Source organism: Panulirus ornatus, chromosome 4, assembly GCF_036320965.1.
Source record: "Panulirus ornatus isolate Po-2019 chromosome 4, ASM3632096v1, whole genome shotgun sequence".
Taxonomy (NCBI): domain Eukaryota; kingdom Metazoa; phylum Arthropoda; class Malacostraca; order Decapoda; family Palinuridae; genus Panulirus; species Panulirus ornatus.
Window position 1 is genome coordinate 80,027,519 of NC_092227.1, and position 26,820 is coordinate 80,054,338.

Consider the following 26,820-nt stretch of genomic DNA (forward strand, 5'->3'; position numbering starts at 1 on the left):
CCCTTCTCCACGGCGGAACGACCCTTCTCCACGGCGGAACGACCCTTCTCCACGGCGGAACGACCCTTCTCCACGGCGGAACGACCCTTCTCCACGGCGGAACGACCCTTCTGCACGACGGAACGACCCTTCTGCACGACGGAACGACCCTTCTGCACGACGGAACGACCCTTCTCCACGGCGGAACGACCCTTCTGCACGACGGAACGACCCTTCTGCACGACGGAACGACCCTTCTGCACGACGGAACGACCCTTCTCCACGGCGGAACGACCCTTCTGCACGACGGAACGACCCTTCTCCACGGCGGAACGACCCTTCTGCACGACGGAACGACCCTTCTCCACGGCGGAACGACCCTTCTGCACGACGGAACGACCCTTCTGCACGACGGAACGACCCTTCTCCACGGCGGAACGACCCTTCTGCACGACGGAACGACCCTTCTGCACGACGGAACGACCCTTCTGCACGACGGAACGACCCTTCTCCACGGCGGAACGACCCTTCTGCACGACGGAACGACCCTTCTCCACGGCGGAACGACCCTTCTCCACGGCGGAACGACCCTTCTGCACGACGGAACGACCCTTCTCCACGGCGGAACGACCCTTCTGCACGACGGAACGACCCTTCTCCACGGCGGAACGACCCTTCTGCACGACGGAACGACCCTTCTGCACGACGGAACGACCCTTCTGCACGACGGAACGACCCTTCTCCACGGCGGAACGACCCTTCTGCACGACGGAACGACCCTTCTGCACGACGGAACGACCCTTCTGCACGACGGAACGACCCTTCTCCACGGCGGAACGACCCTTCTGCACGACGGAACGACCCTTCTCCACGGCGGAACGACCCTTCTCCACGGCGGAACGACCCTTCTGCACGACGGAACGACCCTTCTCCACGGCGGAACGACCCTTCTGCACGACGGAACGACCCTTCTCCACGGCGGAACGACCCTTCTCCACGGCGGAACGACCCTTCTGCACGACGGAACGACCCTTCTCCACGGCGGAACGACCCTTCTGCACGACGGAACGACCCTTCTGCACGACGGAACGACCCTTCTCCACGGCGGAACGACCCTTCTGCACGACGGAACGACCCTTCTGCACGACGGAACGACCCTTCTCCACGGCGGAACGACCCTTCTCCACGGCGGAACGACCCTTCTCCACGGCGGAACGACCCTTCTGCACGACGGAACGACCCTTCTCCACGGCGGAACGACCCTTCTCCACGGCGGAACGACCCTTCTGCACGACGGAACGACCCTTCTGCACGACGGAACGACCCTTCTGCACGACGGAACGACCCTTCTCCACGGCGGAACGACCCTTCTCCACGGCGGAACGACCCTTCTCCACGGCGGAACGACCCTTCTCCACGGCGGAACGACCCTTCTCCACGGCGGAACGACCCTTCTCCACGGCGGAACGACCCTTCTCCACGGCGGAACGACCCTTCTCCACGGCGGAACGACCCTTCTGCACGACGGAACGACCCTTCTGCACGACGGAACGACCCTTCTGCACGACGGAACGACCCTTCTCCACGGCGGAACGACCCTTCTCCACGGCGGAACGACCCTTCTCCACGGCGGAACGACCCTTCTCCACGGCGGAACGACCCTTCTCCACGGCGGAACGACCCTTCTGCACGACGGAACGACCCTTCTGCACGACGGAACGACCCTTCTGCACGACGGAACGACCCTTCTGCACGACGGAACGACCCTTCTCCACGGCGGAACGACCCTTCTCCACGGCGGAACGACCCTTCTGCACGACGGAACGACCCTTCTCCACGGCGGAACGACCCTTCTGCACGACGGAACGACCCTTCTGCACGACGGAACGACCCTTCTCCACGGCGGAACGACCCTTCTCCACGGCGGAACGACCCTTCTCCACGGCGGAACGACCCTTCTCCACGGCGGAACGACCCTTCTGCACGACGGAACGACCCTTCTCCACGGCGGAACGACCCTTCTGCACGACGGAACGACCCTTCTCCACGGCGGAACGACCCTTCTGCACGACGGAACGACCCTTGAGCACGACGGTACGACCCTTGAGCACGACGCGACGACCCTTGAGCACGAGGGTACGACCCTTGAGCACGAGGGTACGACCTTGAGCACGACGCGACGACCCTTGAGCACGACGCGACGACCCTTGAGCACGACGGTACGACCCTTGAGCACGAGGGTACGACCCTTGAGCACGACGGTACGACCCTTGAGCACGAGGGTACGACCCTTGAGCACGACGCGACGACCCTTGAGCACGAGGGTACGACCCTTGAGCACGACGGTACGACCCTTGAGCACGACGGTACGACCCTTGAGCACGACGGTACGACCCTTGAGCACGAGGGTACGACCCTTGAGCACGACGGTACGACCCTTAAGCACGACGGTACGACCCTTAAGCACGACGGTACGACCCTTGAGCAGGAGGGTACGACCCTTGAGCACGACGGTACGACCCTTAAGCACGACGGTACGACCCTTAAGCACGACGGTACGACCCTTGAGCACGAGGGTACGACCCTTGAGCACGACGGTACGACCCTTGAGCACGAGGGTACGACCCTTGAGCACGAGGGTACGACCCTTGAGCACGACGGTACGACCCTTAAGCACGACGGTACGACCCTTGAGCACGAGGGTACGACCCTTGAGCACGACGGTACGACCCTTAAGCACGACGGTACGACCCTTAAGCACGACGGTACGACCCTTGAGCACGACGGTACGACCCTTAAGCACGACGGTACGACCCTTAAGCACGACGGTACGACCCTTGAGCACGACGGTACGACCCTTAAGCACGACGGTACGACCCTTAAGCACGACGGTACGACCCTTAAGCACGACGGTACGACCCTTAAGCACGACGGTACGACCCTTGAGCACGACGGTACGACCCTTGAGCACGACGGTACGACCCTTGAGCACGACGGTACGACCCTTAAGCACGACGGTACGACCCTTGAGCACGACGGTACGACCCTTGAGCACGACGCGACGACCCTTGAGCACGAGGGTACGACCCTTGAGCACGAGGGTACGACCCTTGAGCACGAGGGTACGACCCTTGAGCACGACGGTACGACCCTTAAGCACGACGGTACGACCTTGAGCACGACGCGACGACCCTTGAGCACGACGCGACGACCCTTGAGCACGAGGGTACGACCCTTGAGCACGACGGTACGACCCTTGAGCACGACGGTACGACCCTTGAGCACGACGCGACGACCCTTGAGCACGACGGTACGACCCTTGAGCACGACGGTACGACCCTTGAGCACGACGCGACGACCCTTGAGCACGACGGTACGACCCTTGAGCACGACGCGACGACCCTTGAGCACGAGGGTACGACCCTTGAGCACGACGGTACGACCCTTGAGCACGAGGGTACGACCCTTGAGCACGAGGGTACGACCCTTGAGCACGACGCGACGACCCTTGAGCACGACGGTACGACCCTTGAGCACGAGGGTACGACCCTTGAGCACGACGGTACGACCCTTGAGCACGACGGTACGACCCTTGAGCACGAGGGTACGACCCTTGAGCACGAGGGTACGACCCTTGAGCACGAGGGTACGACCCTTGAGCACGACGGTACGACCCTTAAGCACGACGGTACGACCCTTAAGCACGACGGTACGACCCTTGAGCACGAGGGTACGACCCTTGAGCACGAGGGTACGACCCTTGAGCACGACGCGACGACCCTTGAGCACGACGGTACGACCCTTGAGCACGAGGGTACGACCCTTGAGCACGAGGGTACGACCCTTGAGCACGACGCGACGACCCTTGAGCACGACGGTACGACCCTTGAGCACGACGGTACGACCCTTAAGCACGACGGTACGACCCTTAAGCACGACGGTACGACCCTTGAGCACGACGGTACGACCCTTGAGCACGACGGTACGACCCTTGAGCACGACGGTACGACCCTTGAGCACGACGGTACGACCCTTGAGCACGAGGGTACGACCCTTGAGCACGACGGTACGACCCTTGAGCACGAGGGTACGACCCTTGAGCACGACGGTACGACCCTTGAGCACGACGGTACGACCCTTGAGCACGACGGTACGACCCTTGAGCACGACGGTACGACCCTTGAGCACGACGGTACGACCCTTGAGCACGACGGTACGACCCTTGAGCACGACGGTACGACCCTTGAGCACGAGGGTACGACCCTTGAGCACGAGGGTACGACCCTTGAGCACGAGGGTACGACCCTTGAGCACGAGGGTACGACCCTTGAGCACGACGGTACGACCCTTGAGCACGACGGTACGACCCTTAAGCACGACGGTACGACCCTTAAGCACGACGGTACGACCCTTGAGCACGACGCGACGACCCTTGAGCACGACGGTACGACCCTTGAGCACGAGGGTACGACCCTTGAGCACGAGGGTACGACCCTTGAGCACGACGCGACGACCCTTGAGCACGACGGTACGACCCTTGAGCACGACGGTACGACCTTGAGCACGACGCGACGACCCTTGAGCACGACGGTACGACCCTTGAGCACGAGGGTACGACCCTTGAGCACGAGGGTACGACCCTTGAGCACGAGGGTACGACCCTTGAGCACGAGGGTACGACCCTTGAGCACGAGGGTACGACCCTTGAGCACGAGGGTACGACCCTTGAGCACGAGGGTACGACCCTTGAGCACGAGGGTACGACCCTTGAGCACGAGGGTACGACCCTTGAGCACGAGGGTACGACCCTTGAGCACGAGGGTACGACCCTTGAGCACGAGGGTACGACCCTTGAGCACGAGGGTACGACCCTTGAGCACGAGGGTACGACCCTTGAGCACGAAGGTACGAGCCTTAAGCACGACGGCAAGACCCTCGTGCACGGCGGAACGACCCTTGCTCACGACGGAACGACCCTTCTGCACGACGGAACGACCCTTCTGCACGACGGAACGATCCTTCTGCACGACGGAACGACCCTTCTCCACGGCGGAACGACCCTTCTGCACGACGGAACGACCCTTCTGCACGGCAGTACGACCCTTGTGCGCGGTAATAAGACCACTGACACACAACGGTACGATCCTTGACCACGACAGTAAATACCACCGGGCACGACGGTGCGACCCCTTGAGAACGACAGTTTTGAGTTTTGGACGCAATGGCTTAGCCATCAGACCAAAAGATCGCACATCGTCGTACTGGGAGGCCGTACCGTCGTGCTTCAGGGTCGTACCGTCGCGCACAGGGGATCAGACACCCCCAACTCGAAAGCGATTCATTCAAGCACCACTACGGCAGTCACTTGCAAAGCAAAACATCCAAGCAGCAGCAAAGCCACAAGTTGGCCGGTCTGCCCGAGCGTTCATTGAGAGAAATCGTAAAACAAACCGACGTCTGGGAGTCCGCGGTTGTTGACTTGGAACCCTGCTTGTGCCTGCATCAGTAGGTGCGGCCTCTCTGCATGTCTTCCCCTCCTCCCCGCCCTCCTCCCTCCCAGTACCACACCACCAGATGTCAGTGGTGTGCTTGATCCAGTGGAGCTGGAGAGGTCAGGTGAGGCGGCCGGACGCCCTGCTAGCCACCCAGCCACACACACCCACCTGTAACTCTCTTCGTGTGCCGCCAGGGAGGGATTTTCGTCTCGGCTCAGTACATCAGACGTGCGTCAGTCTACTGGTCTGGGAAATTCCAACTTGATAACACACGGTTCTTTTCTTTTAACCCCTTGAGTACGACGACTTAACCCCTTGAGTACGACGACTTAAGCCCTTGAATACGATGACTTAACTCCTTGAGTACGACGACTTAACCCCTTTGAGTACAACTAGAAACTCTTAAGCATGACGCCTTAACTCTTGAGTACGACGACATGAATTCTTGAGTACGATGACTTAACCATTCAGAAAGACGACTTCAGTCCTTGAGTACGACGACCCCTGAGAACGATGACTTAAACCCTCGAGTGCGACGACCCCTGAGAACGATGACTTAAACCCTTAAGTACGACACCCCCTGAGAACGATGACAAACCCTCGAGTACGATGACCCTTGAGGACGATGACTTAAACCCTTGAATATGACGACTAAAACACATGGCATTCAACAAGTGAACCTCTACGGACGATGAACTTGAACCCTTTATGTACGACTTCATGCCTACATTCAAATCCATATTCCATTTACTTAATAGCTAAGTCTATCGACTTCAATTAGGAGCCTTCGATGATGACAAATAGAGTCAAGAAGACGTCCATCATTTGTGATACAAAATGTCGTATTTAAAGATGCTATCTGCACGACAGAGTAACTCGTGTGTTTAGTAATTTATATGCCATTGTTCAAGGGCTTTGATCAATTACGGACAGACGTAAAGTTATCAGTAAACCCTCTTGTTTAATCACTATATCAATCAAGTCTACTAATGAGGGTATCTTTTTAGGGAGGGATAGGCAATGAAAATGTAAAGATGATATATATAGGACAATTTTGTATCTGGGAACCAGATTAAGTAATCTTGATGGGAGTTTAGATATGACTGGACGAACATAAAATCCTTTTTTCCCTGGATCTGTCTCCAAAGACAAATGTTTAAAGTGAAGGAATACGTTGATATACATAATCATCTGAACGTTGTGAACAATTTCTCCGAACAATGTTCATGCATCGAACTGACGATACAGACACAAGTCTAGCTGCCTCCTAGTCAGAAGGGGTCCCAGTGGAATAGAGTACACTGGGGGGAGAGAATCGTTTAAGCGAGAGACATCCAAGGAACTGTTACAACCAACCATATAGGGAATGACGGTACGATCTCCTGAACACGACGTTACGACCACTGAGAACAACGTTGCGACCACTTGAGCACGACGGGACGACCTTTGGGTATCATGGCCGAGTCTTTGCCTTTAACCCGACTATTACATCTGGGGTCGTACCATCTTTTTTTCCAAGGCTACTACTAGTCGCACTACCGTGCTCAAGGGCCGTACCACCGTGCTCAAGGGCCGTATCATCGTGCTCAAGGGCCGTACCACCATCGTGCTCAAGGGCCGTAACGTCGTGCTTAAAGGTCGCACCGTTGTGCTCAAGGGGCTGTAAGGTCGTGTCTAAAGGGGTAATGCCACAGTGCGCAAGAGCCACACCGTCGTTAAGGGGTCGTGCTCAAAGGAATAAAAAAACTGACAGGTGGGTTTAACACAGACGTGATAACAAAGCTACCTAGGAAGGGATGATTATTATAGATCCATAATAAAAAACATTAAATGTAAATAAATACGACGCCTTGAAAGTAAATACGACACCTTGAAAGTAAATACGACACCTTGAAAGTAAATACGACACCTTGAAAGTAAATACGACACCTTGAAAGTAAATACGACACCTTGAAAGTAAATACGACACCTTGAAAGTATCTGGAGTGCAGTAATGACACAGACACTTTACTTGTTTATAAAGTGTGTGTGTGTGTGTGTGTGTGTGTGTGTGTGTGGAGATATTCTGTCGTACATACTCATTTTTCGTCGCTTGTGATGAGTTGTTTACGTGGCAAAAGGCTCTTAGAGAATTCTTCTTCAGTGTATAAGTTTTTTCAGTTATTTTCTTTTGCAGTGTCAAGTTTCCTCAGCGTCTAGTTTCCTCAGTGCCTAGTTTCTTCAGCGTCTAGCTTCCTCAGTGCCTAGTTTCTTCAGCGTCTAGCTTCCTCAGTGCCTAGTTTCCTCAGCGTCTAGTTTCTTCAGTGCCTAGTTTCCTCAGTGCCTAGTTTCTTCAGCGTCTAGTTTCCTCAGCGTCTAGTTTCCTCAGTGTAAAGTTCGGTTGGAGTAAAATATCTTCAGTGTTAAGTTTCTGCAATGCTAAGTATTTTCTTTTTTTAGAGTCGAGTCTCTTTAGCGTCAAGTTTTCCTCGGTGTCAAGTTCCCTGAGCGTCAAGTTCCCTTTAGTATCAAGTTCGCTGTCAAGTCCAAGCGTCAGCCAGGAGCAGGGGCAGCATCATCCCAGCGCCGCGTCCAGCTCCCAGCCAGCTTCTGCAACATCCTGGACCGTTCGTTGGCTACGCTGCTGAAGTTGTTGACAGAGAAAAGTGGTCGTGTTTATCCGCGTCGGCAACGCTGTCGCCTCATCCACACTACCCAACCCCCCCTCCCCCAGCACCCTCCCTCCTTTGCACGGTTGCTAATTAGTAAATACCTGACCTGCCTTACCTGGAGAGCTGTCGCTAAGTACAGTGAACAGCTGAGAACATTTCTCTTCTTCAATTAACGAGTCGCATGGGAACGAAGCTTTGATTTAGTGCTTCGTACCTAAGGCGAGATAGTCATATCCATATATATTTAAATATTTTTCTTTCTCTTTTTATCTACTTCCTGTTTTCCTGGTTTCTGGACAAAATATTCATGTGACGCTTTGACCCTACGTGCTCTCCATGAATTAATTTACATATGTACTTTCTATATTATCTTGCATTTTCTACTCTGATTTTTATATTCACATTTTCTACATTGATTTTTGTGCCTTCATAAAGAACATGGTCAGGGTTTCATTACCTAGATATTTCTTTATAAGGAAAGCATAATTTTGGATGTATCTTACCAGCTTGAACATTTCTTATCCAAGAGTGCCATTGATAGTCAGTTTGATGAGCTGAGTCTGACTCAGGCCAGGATAGGTCAGCACTAGCCCTTTGGACCTAGATCTTCTTGCTGCCAGGACACGTCTTTACTATCCCTAGGACCTGGATCTTCTTGCTGCCAGGGCACGTCTTTATTACCCTGAGGACTTAGGTCTTCTTGTTGCCAGGGCACGTCTTTACCAGCCTTTGGACCTGGATCTGCTTGCTGCCAAGCTCGCGTCTTTACTAGCCCCAGGACCTGGGTCTGCGTGCTGCCAGGACACGTTACTACCTGCCCTTTGACCTGGATCTGCCTGCTGTCAGAGCCCGTGTCTACCAGCCTCTGGACTTGGCTCTGACTACGAATAGGATTTGCCCTTTCCAGCCGGAGGACCTGAATGGGACCACAGTCACTGTCGAGCGAAGTCTTATCTGACAGGAGGAGTCGAGTGCGACTATGGCCAGGGCACCTCCCAAGAGCCTCAAGGCTCAACTCCTGGGTCGGATCCTTGGCCTCCGACAAATCTTGACCACACGTCTGACGATCGAGGCAAGCTCACCGCTGACCTCGGTTCACGCTGGAAATCTTTTCTCTTATCATTATTCAGTTTAATCACTCTATTTACCATCCCACATGCCATGCGGGGGCAAAACCATCACAGGCCCTCGACAAACGTGAGCGTATAAAAGTGTACAAATACGGGCCAAGTTACAAGCGTGGGTTGAGGAGCCTTCTGAGATATGGACCCTTGTAGTCAATACATAGACATGCATAAATCACCCGTTGAATTATAACGTGCGTATATGGACAACAGAATGATATACGAGTCAGGTTCCACAGGTCCGTTGAAGACCCTATGTATTTAGTACAAGGAGACAGATACAGAGAATGAAGGATAGGCCAGTGGATAGGATAGCAACATATGAGTTTGTTCTTGGGGATGGGTTGAGGGTACCGTCCCACAGATGGGTTGACGGCCCCGTCCCAAAGATGGATTGAGAGCACCATCCCACAGATGGGCTGAGGGCACTATCCCACAGATGGGTTGACGTCCCCGTCCCACAGATGGGTTGAGGACACCATCCTACAGATGGGTTGAAGGCCCCGTCATACAGATGGGTTGAAGGCCCCGTCATACAGATGGGTTGAGGGTCCCGTCCCACAGATGGGTTGAGGGTCCCATCCCACAGATGGGTTGAGGGCCCACTATAATCAATATACTAAAGACACATTTCCTTGTGGCAATAAAATGATATAGGAACAAATTTAGAAGGGTCGATTGAAGACCACCACATATTCAGTACATATTACAGGGATACAAGCACTCGTAATACAAGACCTTGTGTACAAGGTAGATTACATGTATAATAAGTACAATTAATTGCACTAATTACTTTAATGAAGTTCACTGGCATGCACAGCCCGAGTATAGGAATACAACATCTTTAAGTTCATCATTGTCACTGAAGTCCTCACAAAGGTGATGAGACACGAAACCTGAAGGTCTGAAGTGGGTAATAAAGACGTATCGTGTTATGTATGCAAGATGCAACCCATCCTCTACACCAATGCTATGTATGTATAAGGTCAGGAAGAAGACTGTATCTGCCTATACAGCGCACCGATAGATTCGGGAAATCAAATGCACCAAAAAGCATTCTACTGTTTAACCATCTATAAACGCTGTAACTCCTCTGTGATATAGGTTCTGAGTGCAATAGATGATTCTTTGTGTGATATTCTATGCAGTACTTTTATGTGATATCTTATCCGCATTTACTTCTATAATTCTTATACTCTCTAACCTTGAGTTGTGCATCTAGCCATAAAGAATTTCATTTTGTATCAGCTATACAATTTGACAATGAAGACCTCTTATCTTATCTTATCTTATACCGTTACGTCGAGTGGAGTCCACTTTAGGATTCCGTTCTGCTTGCCAGGGACCCCGATCTACTCCTGGTTGTTACAAATACCGCACTGACTAGCTATGTACGGTTCTAACAATCACACGGTCGCTGAGGATGATTCACAGGGCGTCATTTCGTATGATTTTAATTGATTTTTATTTCAATTTCTTTGGGGGGGGGGGAAGGGTAGAGGTTTTCGAGTTTATACAGATGGACTTATTCAATATACAGGATACGTACATTCGGTCCGGGTGCTGAATGGGGTCTGTTTTCAGCCCTCTGACCTACAAGTCTGACGTTGGCCAATGGCATTATTGAGATTGTGAAGATGGTTGCCAGCCTTTTAATCTTCAGTATATTTCAGTTTCATCAGTTGCGATGGCTAGGTGCACGCTGGTAGTGAACTGGAACGCTGTGGTATACAGGGGTCGACGTGCTGGCAATGGACTGAACCAGGGTATGGGAAACGTCCGGGATAAACCATGGCAAAGGTCTGTGGGACCTCGAAGTGGCTAGAGGTCTGAGCAAGGTGTTTGAGGAGGTCTTTTATCCGTGCTAGTGAGCTGGTGCTAATACAGATACCTTCTGTGTAATTTGTAACTGTCTCCCGTCTCGTATTGCTGTCAGACCTGGAGAGAATTTCTGCACCAGTGTACTGAAGAGCGAGGGTTTCGGGAGCCCTGAATGATACTAAAGATCAGGTGGAAAACACATTATCATTTTGAATCTTTTCGGCATCTTGCTACCTATTATTCTCGATATATATTTCTTTCTCCTGACTTACTGTAAGCCTTAACAGTTTATATAAAGTTCTATCATTTCTAAGGCACCAAAATAAGATTTCTGTCAATAAATCTGTGCATATCATTTCATTTATTAACATGGTTTATCATTTATCGATGTTATTTCTTAGTTTCCATGAAGTCTTCCTCAAGTCTAATTAAGCCTGAACGATGAAAAGAATTACTACACCCAACACCTGTAAGCGCGCTACACATCAGTGGTTAAAAATACACAATGAAAATATAAGCTGCCTGAGGGCCTTTGACAAAGAGGAGTTAGCCAATCAGGAAGAAGGAAGGTGATGACGTCAGCGGCTACTATTGACAAATCAGAGGTTCAGTCTCTCTCTCTCTCTGTGCACATATCCCGCGCGCTATCGAGACAGTTATTGTCACTTGTTTTTCTGCTGTCCTGTTGCATTGTCGTGGCGCATTTAGGTGACAGCGGAACATATCTTCGTTGCTCTGGGAGATATGTATTTGTCTTTTTAGAGTGACGGTTGTGAAGAATTAGATACTCTGTAAATATCTACGTTAGTTTAAATTATGCAGATTATATATTTCTTTTTTCTCCTTCATTTTTCTTAAAAGAATGACAGCGGGTAAGTAGGGCTGGTAGAGCCTTAACCCCCAAGCACAACAGTGAACGGCACTAACCCCAACGCTTGCTTAAAGTGTCACTACTACCACCACACTGTCACCACAACTACTACTACTACCACCACACTGTCACCACAACTACTACTACTACCACCACACTGTCACCACAACTACTACTACTACCACCACACTGTCACCACAACTACTACTACTACCACCACACTGTCACCACAACTACTACTACTACCACCACACTGTCACCACAACTACTAGTACTACCACCACACTGTCACCACAACTACTACTACTACCACCACACTGTCACCACAACTACTACTACTACCACCACACTGTCACCACAACTACTAGTACTACCACCACACTGTCACCACAACTACTACTACTACCACCACACTGTCACCACAACTACTACTACTACCACCTCACTGTCACCACAACTACTACTACTACCACCACACTGTCACCACAACTACTACTACTACCACCACACTGTCACCACAACTACTACTACTACCACAACTGTCACCACAACTACTACCTACTACCACCACACTGTCACCACAACTACTACTACTACCACCACACTGTCACCACAACTACTACTACTACCACCACACTGTCACCACAACTACTACTACTACCACCTCACTGTCACCACAACTACCTACTACCTACCTTCACCACTACTACTCACCACACTGTCACCACAACTACTACTACTACCACCTCACTGTCACCACAACTACTACTACTACCACCACACTGTCACCACAACTACTACTACTACCACCACACTGTCACCACAACTACTACTACTACCACCACACTGTCACCACAACTACTACTACTACCACCACACTGTCACCACAACTACTACTCCCACAACTAGTACCACAACCATGTTTAGTATCACACTCTGACCAGTGCCACCACCATTACTACTACTACTACTATTTCTGCTACTACTACTACAACAACAACAACTTCTACTACTACTATTACTACAACTATTACTGCTACAACAACAACAACAACAACAACTACTACTGCTACTACTACCACTACTACTACTACTACTGCTACCGCTACTACTACTACTACTACTTTGACTTCACTTTTACCATCAGTCCACTAGACTATCACCGCACCATCATTATCACCATCATACTCGTCAGCCCATCACCACTCTCTATCACCACCATTAACACCACTCTCACATTCAACATCAACACGGTTACAGATCACCATCATCGTATCACCATTCCATCCATCACCACACTGTCACCACAGCCCACAACACAAGATTTCACCATCACTGACTATCATGTTCATCATCACCACACTATCACCACCTTGAACACCGTTACCACTAGCTGCCCCTCACGTTCTTCATCTCACTGTCATCACTATCATCACCATTTTCCTTTAAACTATCCGCGAAAATGAACATCATCACTCACCATCAGTACATTCATCATCACAGACGGCCATCACATTCATCACCATATACTCACCATAAGCACCATCGTGATCATCACTTCTCTACTCATCATCACTATCACTGTTGCTTGGTAGATTCATCACTATTACTTCTATCACCATCACTATTTCCCCCACTATAATTCATCACATCATTATCACCCAATCTTAACTCCTGCTCATCACTTTCATCACTGAAGTCATCACAACCTCCGTCGTAATCAGTGCCATTTCACCATCACCGCACCATTCCCATTTCACTATCACCATCCCTTCATTCATCGCCACATTCATCATCACCGTCACTGATTCTGTCCACTTCTTTGACACATCATCACCACTCATCCTCACTGTAGCGTAACACAGTCCTATAGCCTTCATCATAACCTATTTCATTCACTATCACAATCAACGCTGATCTCCACCACACGACACCATCCACCCACACCCACTCACTATCACCACCACACGATACCATCCACCCACTCCCACTCACTATCCCCACCACACGACACCATCCACCCACACCCACTCACTATCCCCACCACACGACACCATCCACCCACTCACTCACTATCCCCACCACACGACACCATCCACCCACTCACTCACTATCACCACCACACGACACCATCCACCCACTCACTCACTATCCCCACCACACGACACCATCCACCCACTCCCACTCACTATCACCACCACACGACACCATCCACCCACTCACTCACTATCCCCACCACACGACACCATCCACCCACTCACTCACTATCACCACCACGACTATCACTGCTGCTAACACCAGACACTCAGCTCTTCTTCTCTCCCTTACATAGCTCTCACAGCCGTGGTCACTGTTATAGCCTCACAGGCACAAACGCCGCCTGAGTGTCACTGTTCTCTCTCTCTCTCTCTCTCTCTCTCTCTCTCTCTCTCTCTCTCTCTCTCTCTCTCTCTCTCTCTCTCTCTCTTTCACTACCATCACCAACAAAAGCCTCTCTTCTCAGTTCTCACCATCACTACCGTCAAAATGCTACCTCATTAGTACTCTCGCACACCACAGACACTTGGTTCATCCTCCCCCTTCCCCTTAATGTCACTGCCACAGTCAGGATTTCGTGGAGGCAAATCGCTGCCTGAGAGAGAGAGAGAGAGAGAGAGAGAGAGAGAGAGAGAGAGAGAGAGAGAGAGAGAGAGAGAGAGAGAGGAGGAGGAGGAGGAGTCTGTGTTGAAATATTAACCTGGACGTGTGTGTGTGTGTGTGTGTGTATGTGTGTGTGTGTGTGTGTGTGTGTCTGTGTGTGTGTGTCGTCAGTGTTAACATCAACATATCACCTATGGGCCCAGCCTGTCATCGGGCAAGCCGTAGGGCCGTAAACAATCCAGTTTCAATCCCCAAGTCTTCATCCCTCTCGATACCTAAAGGTCATACTGTTAAGGGCGAATACTGGCCAAACGTAACGGGCCGAGGTTATCGTACTGGTGGCATTAACAAACCTTTAGTGGCATCCATCACGCCTGAAAGAACTGGCGTTCTATGTATATATTCCTTCTTTTGAATATTTGATCGCCGATTCCCGGTTTGTGAGGTAGCGTAAGGAACAGACGAAGGATGGCGCATTCGATCTTATACATTCTGTAGCTGTCATAGGAAATGCACCAAAACCACAGCTCTCCGTCCACTACCAGTCTCTTACAGACCTTTCCATGGTTTATCCAGGCCGCTTCAAATGGCCTAGTTTAATACACTGACTGCACGTCGACCCCTGTATACCACGTCGCTCCAATTTACTCTATCACCCGCCTTGCATGTTTAGTCCCCGATCACTCAAAATATTTTTCACACCAGCCTTCCATCTCCAATTTCGTCTCCCCCTTCTCCTTGTCTCCTTCACTTCTGACACACATATCCTCTTTGCCAGCCTCTCCTCACTCCTTCTCACCATTAAGTCCAAACCACTTCAGCACATCCTCACAATTACACTCCTTTTATGACAACACCTCTCACTTATCTTTCATTGCTTACTCGATCAAGCCGCCTCACACAACACATTGTTCTCAAACATTTCATTTCCAAAATAGCCATTTTTCTCCACACATTCGCATCTGTAGCCTGAGCCACGCATTCGTATAATATAGTTGGGACTACTACACCTTCAAACATACCCGCTTTCGCCCTACAAGATGACGACCTCTCTATTACACACACACTTCAATGCTTCTACGACCTTCGCCCCCTCACCCTCCCTATGACTCACTTCGACTGATATATATATATATATATATATATATATATATATATATATATATATATATATATATATATATATATATATATATCATCGAAATACGGACAGACGTAGGAATTACACGTAAAAAAAATAAGGAAGGGTTGCTTTTACCATGACAACAAAAGCGTACTGGAGTGCAATCCCATATAGTTTTCTTTCATCTTACTCCGAGGTTTTCGTCGTACCATCTAGATTACACTGTGGCCTTCTATATCAACTGACTGTTCTAAGTCTTCTACCTCATTCTTGCATCTCCCCCTGACGATGTGATCATTACACGAAAGTGCACTTGGGAACTTCTCGTGCTTCATTTTCCTGGTGGTTATCAGTAAATACGACATTACGCTCACGACTACTGCATCACTCTTCCAAAACATATATATATATATATATATATATATATATATATATATATATATATATATATATATATATATATATATATATATATGTATAAACCAATCGATGTAATCAACCCCTCGAGCACCGACAGTAGGACATTTTGACACGACTGGACGACCCTTGGGTATGGCGACCTTCCCTTGACCTGACACTTAAGTGAGGGGGGGGCGGCCTCGTCAAAGGTGATGCGATCACATCCAAAGAGCCGAGCGACCGAGCTTAAAAGGATCTAATCCCCTGTAACCCATTGCAGATCTTCACTGCTTTAAGCGGGATGACCTTTGGATCTATAGGTCAACCCAATACAATTAAGCAGTTGCACTAAACTTGACCTTTTTACTCAATCCCGTGACGTAACAAGGGCAACAAAACAAGAGGAATATGAGGAAGAAACAAAAAAGCGATTGTTTACCAGCCAACAGCTGACGGCTTCACTGATTGATTACTTGTTTTTTGTTATTTTTTTTTTTTTTGTTCCCGGCTGTATCGTTACTCTGGCTGCAGGTGGTGTGTTTGTTGTTATTTGTCTCCGTTTTCTGTAGCCTTGCCAGCGGATTCTCATTTCTTTTTTTTTTTCTTTTTTTCAATCCTTCATTGATCTCTTTATCATAATACAATAAAGGGAGACGCTAAAGCTTTAATTAAGCATTGAAATGCACTCGCTTATCGGTCATGATAAATTATATAAGAAATCTATGAGTACAAAAGATAACGGATCGTACAAACCAAAGAAGAAAAAGTAACCAGAAACAGGAAATCTATCGAGAAGAAATAAAAGATTATTTCTGTCGAGGAGAAATAAAAGATCAGTCTTTCCAAACAAATGTTTTCTAATTTTTTTCTTTTTTTTATATACTATTGATTGTGGTAACATCCTTACCCCCACTGCATGATCTTGAGGAGTGGCCCAGGGTTGTAAATTGGAGGCTGTGACTCAGGCAACCTCCTTGAACTTAATTCACTCGCTCTTCGTCCCTCATTGTCACTGACAGCTCCTTTGATACCTGTGAAGCCTGATCCCGAACCCGCCCGAACCTGAAGCGGAGGGGCTGTTTGAATCGCCTGTCCGAGACGTACTGGTTGATGAGGAATGTTTTATTGTTCTCTTCGTCTGCAGGACGATGATCGGCGCTCGACCTCATCAACAAGGCCGTTGGACGGTGCGTGCCAGGCGTCATATATATATATATATATATATATATATATATATATATATATATATATATATATATATATACTTGACCATCCATCTCGAAGCAGCTTTTTTGGGCTTGGTTTCGAGCTGAACCCGGATCGATGACGTTTGTCTCCTTCTCTGTCAGTGTTCTTCTCGAACTGTTTCTGGACGCGTGCTCTGCACTTCGGTGGGAGTCAGTCTTTTCTCACTTCATTTTCTGACTGTTGTTGTTGCAGGTGGGTGTATTGTCGTTGTGGAATTTATACCCGTTGTTTTATGGGATTCGACCCAATTGCACTTTTCCTTTAGACAGGTGAGTATTTTGGTTGCAAGCCTTTTCCCTATACAACATCCCTTCGTTTAAGCACGAATGTTGGACTTCCTTCGTAAGAATCTGTTCATTTCTCGGTGGTTACGCTCTTATCAACGTCCATTTATCACCTAGGCCTCCTTCTCCGGCTGTTCCCTATAAGAGAGAGAGAGAGAGAGAGAGAGAGAGAGAGAGAGAGAGAGAGACAGGGGGCAGAGACTCAGAGCAGCAACATGGCAGTGTAGGGAAAGGGAAGGTTGAAAAGAAGTGATGCCAGGAGACGGGAGATTTTTTTTTTTCATGTCATGGTAGTTAAGAGTCAGAGAGAGATGCAGGATGAACCACCAGAGTTTCGTCAACAGTACACAATACTTGGACAAATAAAACCCCTGCCGATATGAAGTCGCTGGTCGAAAGAAAACTATTATGGTTCCTGCATAACACTCTTTACTGTCCTGTTTCTGCCTCTGATAATTATTACAGATAACCTTGTTATGGGCCATTGAATCTCACGCTATATGTTCTTCCCATATAACACTCCCAGTTTTTGGGGAGCAGACTTTGTGATGTTGACTATGTGGGGTTTCCATGAAAGAGTCCAAGTTATGGTCATATCTAAAATATCATCCAACGTGTTTATGGCGTTACAAGGTTGAATTCTGGGGCTCTGAAATCTACCACGGGGACACGAATGATTCTCAGGCAAAGGCGTAAAGAAATTATGCGTTTCAGCACTACTGAGTTTTACAAGGTTACTGCTTACTCATTTTGAGAGGTTTCACAGGTCCGAACTGAGAAAGGATATAAGTTCAGTACGAGAAAGAGAACGGGTATTAGGAGGAAAAGAAGGTAAGGGGAAAGAACGTAAGTTGAAATATGTAAAGCTTTAGAGTGAATAAGGTTAGAAGTAGAAGAGAGAAGATCATCTCTTCAGATAGAAAGAAAAAAAGAGAACAGGAGATAGCATAGATCCCTTAGGAACACCACTATTGACAGGATAAGGCGGGGATGTCGCTACATCAACGACGACTGCAATAGAACGCCCAGAGAGGACACTCTGCCTCCGAAAGCAGAGAGAAGCACTGAAACCAAAGGAAAGGAGTTTAGAAAGGAAAGAGGTACTATACCACAGCCAGTCAAATACTTTGGAGAAGTCGAGAGCTACGACAAAAGTGTCACCAAAATACCCGAGAGAGGAGGACCAGAGGTGAGTCGCACAGGAGAGATGATCACTACCAGAAGCCGTAGCACTGCGAAATCCATACTAACTGTCATCCTTGATATGCCAAAGGCTTTTGATAAGAGTACGGCATCGGATCTTGATCGAAGAGCTTCCTTAGATTCTCACTCTGTTCCCTCACCTCTGGCTTCTCTCTCTTCTCGTATTTTTTCTTTCTTGTTTAGGATTCAACCTCTATCTCCTTTTCTCAAAAGCTACAACCAGGATTTCCAATTCCTTCAAAACTACTATGTCTCTTCTTTTCGTGCCCAGAGCCTATGATCGTATGTATATATATATATATATATATATATATATATATATATATATATATATATATATATATATATATATAATGAGATGTTTGAGGACAATATGTAGTGTGAGGTGGTTTGATCGAGTAAGTAATGTAAGGGTGAGAGAGATGTGTGGAAATAAAAAGAGTGTGGTTGAGAGAGAGCAGAAGAGGGTGTTTTGAAATGGTTTGGTCACATGGAGAGAATGAGTGGGGAAAGATTGACCAAGAGGATATATGTGTCAGAGGTGGAGGGAACGAGGAGAAGTGGGAAACCAAATTGGAGGTGGAAAGATGGAGTGAAAAAGATTTTGAGTGATCGGGGCCTGAACATGCAGGAGGGTGAAAGGCGTGCAAGGAATAGAGTGAATTGGAACGATGTGGTTTACCGGGGTCGACGTGCTGTCAATGGATTGAACCAGGGCACGTGAAGCGTCTGGGGTAAACCATGCAAAGTGTGTGGGGCCTGGATGTGGAAAGGGAGCTGTGGTTTCGGTGCATTATTACATGACAGCTAGAGACTGAGTGTGAACGAATGGGGCCTTTGGTGTTTTTCCTAGCGCTACCTCGCACACATGAGGGGGGAGGGGGTTGTTATTCCATGTGTGGCGAGGTGGCGATGAGAACAAATAAAGGCAGACAGTATGAATTATGTACATGTGTATATATGTATATGTCTCTGTGTGTATATATATGTGTACATTGAGATGTATAGGTATGTATATTGTGCATGGGTGGACATTTATGTATATACATTGGTATGTGGGCGGGTTGGGCCATTCTTTCGTCTGTTTCCTTGCGCTACCTCGCTAACGCGGGAGACAGCGACAAAGCAAAATAAAAAAAAATAAAAAATAATAAAATATATATATATATATATATATATATATATATATATATATATATATATATATATATATACACACACACACACACACACACACACACACACACAAGCCGCTCTTGTTTCCATTTACCCTCCAATTTTCGAGGTGTTAAAGGAACGTACATTACCAACCCTCATCACTTCTCTGTCGTGGGATGGTCACCAGGAAGATGCGCAGGTCGCCCCCCCAGACGTTGAAAACCCTGCCTCTAAACACGGCCAGAGACACCCTTCACCCACTACCGACAATGGCGACCCTTGAGGGACGACTTTTACCTTGGCAACATTGGTGGCACAAAGAGAGACAGTTGGCTGCCCCAGCGCTTGAGTCGCCCCTGAATACGACAATCAACAGAACATGGGATGCAGCACCTCAACACTTTGGGCCATTGTCACCTGGGGTAAGGGGGGGCCTCCATAGAGCATCTCACTGTCCTTAAAACCGACACAAAATCGTCTATCTATTTCCTCCCCTCCTCCTCCCTCTCTGCTACTTTCTGCCTTAAGGGCGTAGGGCAGACACCCTCTGGCGCTGGCCGAGAGAGAGAGAGAGAGAGAGAGAGAGAGAGAGAGAGAGAGAGAGAGAGAGAGAGAGAGAGAGAGAGGCAGACCCCTACCATTACCAATGCCTAAACCACCACAGGTTCCTCTCCCCAGTCTCTGGGGGTGACAGAATGTCCCCCGGGTGCTTAGCATCCAAGACACGCACAGGTAGCAAGGAGCTTCATTCAGAGGGATACGCTATGAATGTGATAAAATGCTAGGGGGGGCCACCGTAGTTGAAAAATCACCAGCCATAAGGGTCAGTTCGCGATACCCAGTCTGAAGGGAGCGGGTGCCCGGGTCCCGGTGAATACGACAATCAGCAGTACACGGACGAAACACCCCTCCCTCATCCCCACCTCACTCCTTCCTCCCTCTAACCCCCACTCTTGAGTTGCCTCCAGCCCACCACAATTCATTCCCGTCCGGGGGCTTCCCTTTTTTTTTCAAGTGCGGTTCGTGCGGCTTCTGAACCCCCAATTTACTTAATTGTGATTTCAATAGGGGTCTCCCCGTCTTTTCGCCGCTTCGTAGGCCAATGATAAGCCACTCAGGCGAGGCTGTGGGTGAGAAAGATGAAGGCGAGTAAAAGAGGGCGGGAGAGGAGCTGCTGGTGGATGACGCTACCTTGCAGGACCGGCCCGCGCGGGGTTCCGCCATAAATTAGCCGACACAAAAGTTTGTTGTGGCAGAAACGGACAATGGACAGGATAAACACACGCAAGGAGCCTCTTATCCTTCCAGTTCCTTCCCATCTTGTCCCCGCTCTCTACCTACCTCTCTCTCTCTCTCTTCTCTCCTTCTATCCCTCTATATTTCTTTCTCCTCTTTCTGCTCTGAAGACAAGTGCTCTATAATGCAGAGGATGAGTTTGACTGGAGAAGACTCGGTCGAACAAGAGTGTACCTTTTTGGGGACGGTGGGGTTGGGCTGAGAGTTGCTGGGTTGACAGCCTTCTCAACGAGGCCAACTTGGACCGTTCCTACATCTTCCTTTGTTCATGCTCATTTGTCTCTCTCTCTCTCTCTGTGTCTCTTTGTCTCTCTGTATCTTTCTCCCTCTCCCACCTCATCCTTCCCTTCACACTCACTCAAGGGAGTCGTGCGGTCTTTCAGATAATCAAGGATCCGTAAAGTCGTCTCAGATATGTATTTGTAGGACTTCTCAATAAGTTACTCTCGAAAGCGTTGTAAGTCCTTGTTTGTTTTGTCACCCACGTCTCACTGACGTACCGTAAAAGTGGACCACTGGAATGGTGGAGGAGGAGGAGGTGGTAGCAGCAAGCTGGGTACACTATGGCAGAGTAGGGACGTTGTAAGCTGGAATGGGGCGGAGTACCGTCGGGTTGTGGTCAGGCCGGGTGTCGGGAAGAACAAGGGTGTAATGGACGAGGTCGTGTGTTGTCAGGTGTAAGCCAGGGGTGTCTCGTGATTCAAGGTGTAGTCTTTATGGAGGGCCCGGTGTTGTCGAGCAGAGAGAGAGAGAGAGAGAGAGAGAGAGAGAGAGAGAGAGAGAGAGAGAGAGAGAGAGAGAGAGAGAGATGGTGTCCCGTGGTGTTGGGTGTGGTTGGTAAGTGTGACGGTGGAGGGGATACAGTCGGACGAACGAGGTAGGAAGAGGAAGAGAGGTGACGAGGAGGAGGAGGAGGAGGAGGAAGAGAAGGAGGGGAGGGTTCCCCGGTGTTGTCACATATGGACAAATAGAGCACCACCAGATGTCAGCACACCTTATAGAATGAGGCGTTGCTATGTACGCGCCTCCCAGTCCGACAGCTGAGGGTGTGGGGAGATGTTTAGAATCACCACCAACAACAAGGGCGATGCGAAACAGCGCTATGTTCATATGCCTAAAGGCTGTCTGTTGAGAACCGTAACACAGCAACCATTATGTGAAACATGAGTAGCAATTCGTCAACAAAAGTGTGTGTGTGTGTGTGTGTGTGTGTGTGTGCTGGGGGTCTACAGTGGTACCAGGCGGAATGAGGGGGGGTTGGTCTTGAGAAGTCCTTATATTGTGCGTGGATGTGGAGTTTAAGACGCTACCGAGGCGTGGACGTGGGGGGTTGAAGATGCTACCGAGGTGTGGATGTGGGGTTGAAGACGCTAGCGAAGTTATGGTGCGAGAGGTGAAAATTCTCCGGCGACCAAAATTACCAGTAACCATCACTGCCAATGCCACCATCACCATCATCATCATCAGCATCATCTTCATCACCTTCGTCACCACTAACATATTCACGCACGTATGCCCCTTCTTCTGTATATCTCATGCTCTTTATCATGCTCAAATGGTAATTGAATATCAGGCACTTACAACGAATTCTGTAAATTCATTACCTTCGTTACCGTAATGTTTACCTTCCCTTCACATCATGATAATCGAGCTAATGACTTTAGAATGGACACCACTCAATAAATGGCATTTAAACTGTATCAGTTAAGTGGACACAACTCCCACTAGATAGGAAAGTCGAAAAATCAATCAACTCTCACTCAAAATGAAAGGTAAGATTAATCACCTACAGATATTGAGGCGAGCTTTATCATCTTGCCAAAAGAATACTTTCTATAGTCTTCCAGCTAATCAACAAATTTCATCTTATTAATCATTAAGAACTCAGATTTCTCAGAAGACGCACAATATGCGTATCTCCAGGCTCGTTAGAATCATTCACACACACACACACACACACACACACACACACACACACACACACACACACACGAGAAACAGAAATGGAGCCTCGAATTGCGGTACGCCAGGCCGTCACGTCGCTTGGTTTATTACGATAGTTCCTCTGGTTCGATCAGCCCTTAACGGGGCCAGGTATGTGGACGATGTAGTCTACATGATGATGGCCTACGATAATATCCCGGGTTGTTCTGGGGTCGCAGTGTGTGATCGTTATAAAGTGATGTCCTCCAGGTGAGCTGGGGACAGTATTTGGGATATATGAAGACGATGAAGTAGGCGCAGCTAAACATGGCAGAGACTGGCGGAAGAAAAATGATGACATGGAGCATGATTGAAAGAGACTGGCGGAAGAAAATGACGACTTGGATGACATGGGGAATGTAAGAGAGTGTGGAAATGCCCTACCGAAAGTGATGAGAGAGAGAAGACATGAGAGAGAGGTCCAGAAAACTTGAAATCCCAAATATTCGCGAGCTAACTCTGTTCTCTCGTGCTTACAGTATAGGGACGGTGGCTTTTCTTGTAGAGTTGAATGGCAAAAATTACAATGAATGACCAGGGACCCCAGGAAAGGTGACAGAGTGTTTAGGACCACGGTGTACTGACTTCGAAGGTCTTAGGTCTATCGATCCAGAAATAAACGAGAAGCTTGTAGTCGATGAAGAATGAAGGTGGAAAAGAGGAAAGAAAACAGAGAATAAATGATTAATCCCTTTCTTTCCTGGAGGCAAATTAAATGGCATGAAAAGGAAAAAAATCAACCAACATTGGCTCGTATGTCTTTTTTCCCAATCAATATTAAAGTCTATTCCTAAAAATACACAGATACCTCCTTCTTGACGATCCTTGACAAAATTAAGAGCTGGAGTGCACGTGCGGGAAATACCAATCAATAGCAGCCACAAACATCACAACCTACACACAATAACAAGGGGATCTGGACGAACTCAGACCCAAGTTGGTCTGACGCATCGTTCATAAAATCAAGCCCGAGTAACTGTAAAGTAATGAGGCTAGGACACACTTGAAGGAAGGCCTCGGTGTGAATATTAACCAGCAGGAAAAACAGCTGCAGGAAAATCTGAGTGTGAGAGAGACAGACTTAGATGGCATCGTCACCTTAACCTGTCGCCAGAGTCCGACGTGAGGAGAATAGTGGAGGAGACAAACTGTCTGCTGGTAGATATTAGAAATGCATTCAGTTCTGTAGGTAAGGGAAGATTCAACAAGATGCTTACATCCTACACGAGGCTAAACAGAGTTTGGTCACCACACTGAAAAGAGGCACTTGGAACTAATAGAGATAAGGTGCAGAGGAGAGCAACAGAGTTGGTACCAGATATATACGAGCGATGAGTTACGAGGAAAGACTAAGAGACCTTAAATTTGCCCAGCATGGAAGAGGGAAGAGAGAGAGGAGGGGATTACCTGATCACAATCTTTAAGTTTTTCGAAACAGACTGACGATGGAGTCAATGTGTGGTTCTTTGAAAGATGTGGGGATATAATAACCAAAGTACTTTAACATGCAATAAACCAAAAGAAAACCTATGAAAAAAGATACAAAGAAATAAATCTATAATACAAAGAGTCGTGGAAGAATGGAATAAACTGAATCAGGAATGAGCAATTGCGGATAACATACAGAAGCTTAAAAAGTTGTTGGATAGTAGGAAATGTTCAAGGGATGGGGCGCCATGAATACAAACTAGGAAATTACACACACACACACACACACACACACACACACACACAGAAGGACAATTGGTCCATCAATACAGACAAAGCCTGGTTTCAGGAAAGACTGGTAGGGGGCCCATCTAAACAATACACAATGGGAAGAATATCTGCAGAGGTTAGCATTGCTCAGGGTCAAACCCACAGAGGTTCGAATTCTGGTCACGGCAGTCGGTCCGCAGTCAACCCACCACTTCATCATCTCTTATGGGGCTGGTCGATGAATGGGGTCCCTGGCTTAGACTACGGTATAAGTATATATATAACGTTAATGAGATGTCCTTAATCTGGTCATTCAGCTGCCCATGCCGTCTCAGCTAACACAGACAGCTACATAGTGTTGTTGCACTCACATTTAAATTCTCTTATAATTTCCCGTGAAAAGGAGCAAATATACAATGAAAACAGTGAAGGAACAATCAGGGATGGGACATGATGCGATAAGGCATGTCCTTTTTCAGAGATGGTAAAGTACCAGTAATGGAGGATTTGAATTATTAAGAGATCGACTGGGGGAGGGGGATATTTTAGATTCACATGAAAATAAGAGATTCACGGAGACACAAGCCCTTAGAACGTATACGGGGTAAGCTTCCAACACCAGCACGTCACAGAGCATGGCAAGATCAGATGGACTGAATGCACCATTACCGAGTCTTACCTTCACGTAAGAGACACACGAGTATGGAGAATATCACAAGGGATAACACCATTTGGAATAAGCGATCATATGATTCCTCGAGTCTGATTCTGCAGTAAGTAAGGATGTCACAAGAGGTCGGTGAAACCCGACACAAAAGAGGAGATATGTGATCGGGAGGATCAAAAACCTCAACAATTTCTACGGTAATGGAGCTTACTAGCCAGGAACCAAGACTCTGTGGTGGAAAAATTTGTACATTCACAAGAAAGGAGTAAGAACGTGGGTACCTTCAGCCTCAGATACAGAGAGACGGTTAAAGAAAAAGGAGGTGTGGCTCAATGAGAGAAGCCAAAAAGAAAAGGGTATTAGCGATTGAGACGAAGATACAAGCGAAACCCAAGCCTGCCAACATCTGAAAGGTATAAGGGAACAAGAAACAAAGTACAGCAGAATAAGAAAGGAAAAAAAAATAAAGACTGGTAAGAATATCGTGGACGAGGTAAGAGACGATCCAAAGTCTCCCACAAATTCATCCGGAGCAACAAATAAGGTTAAGGGATTCAGGGGGACGATATGTAAAGGATGATTTAGAGATATAGGAGGAACTGAATGACAAGTTCTAAATTATTTTCACAGTGGAAGACACTATAGTACTAACACTAGCGGGACGAGAATGGGGAGATCTCAAAAAAAACAGACACTAAAAAAAGATACAAATAGAGCCTAAAGAACTCATATGAAGCTCATGGTCCTGATACAGTTTCTCCCGACATTATGAAGATGTACGTAAATATTCTCGGCAGGCCGCTTGAGATGTTGTTCAACATATCTTTCTCGAAGGTAAAATGCTAAGGGAGTGGAAGAGTACAAATATCGTACCTCTTTTTTAAGGAAGTAGACCGGGAATTTAAGCCGAACTGCAGACCGATCCGTCTGGAGGAAGTAGTCTGTAAAGTACCGATAAATACAATCGGAAATCCAATAGATGTGACAGAGAACATGGGTCTAAAGAAAGGAGGTAACGAACCACTTAGACTTCGATGAAAGAGTGAGCTCCATCGAAGACAATGGGCTGGCGTCATCAATGGACTGCCGCAGGCCTCGGGTCTGGAACCATTGCTCTTTTGATCTATGCAAACGACCTCAAGGATTGGATTCATGCCTAAATATATTCGCAGGTGATGCC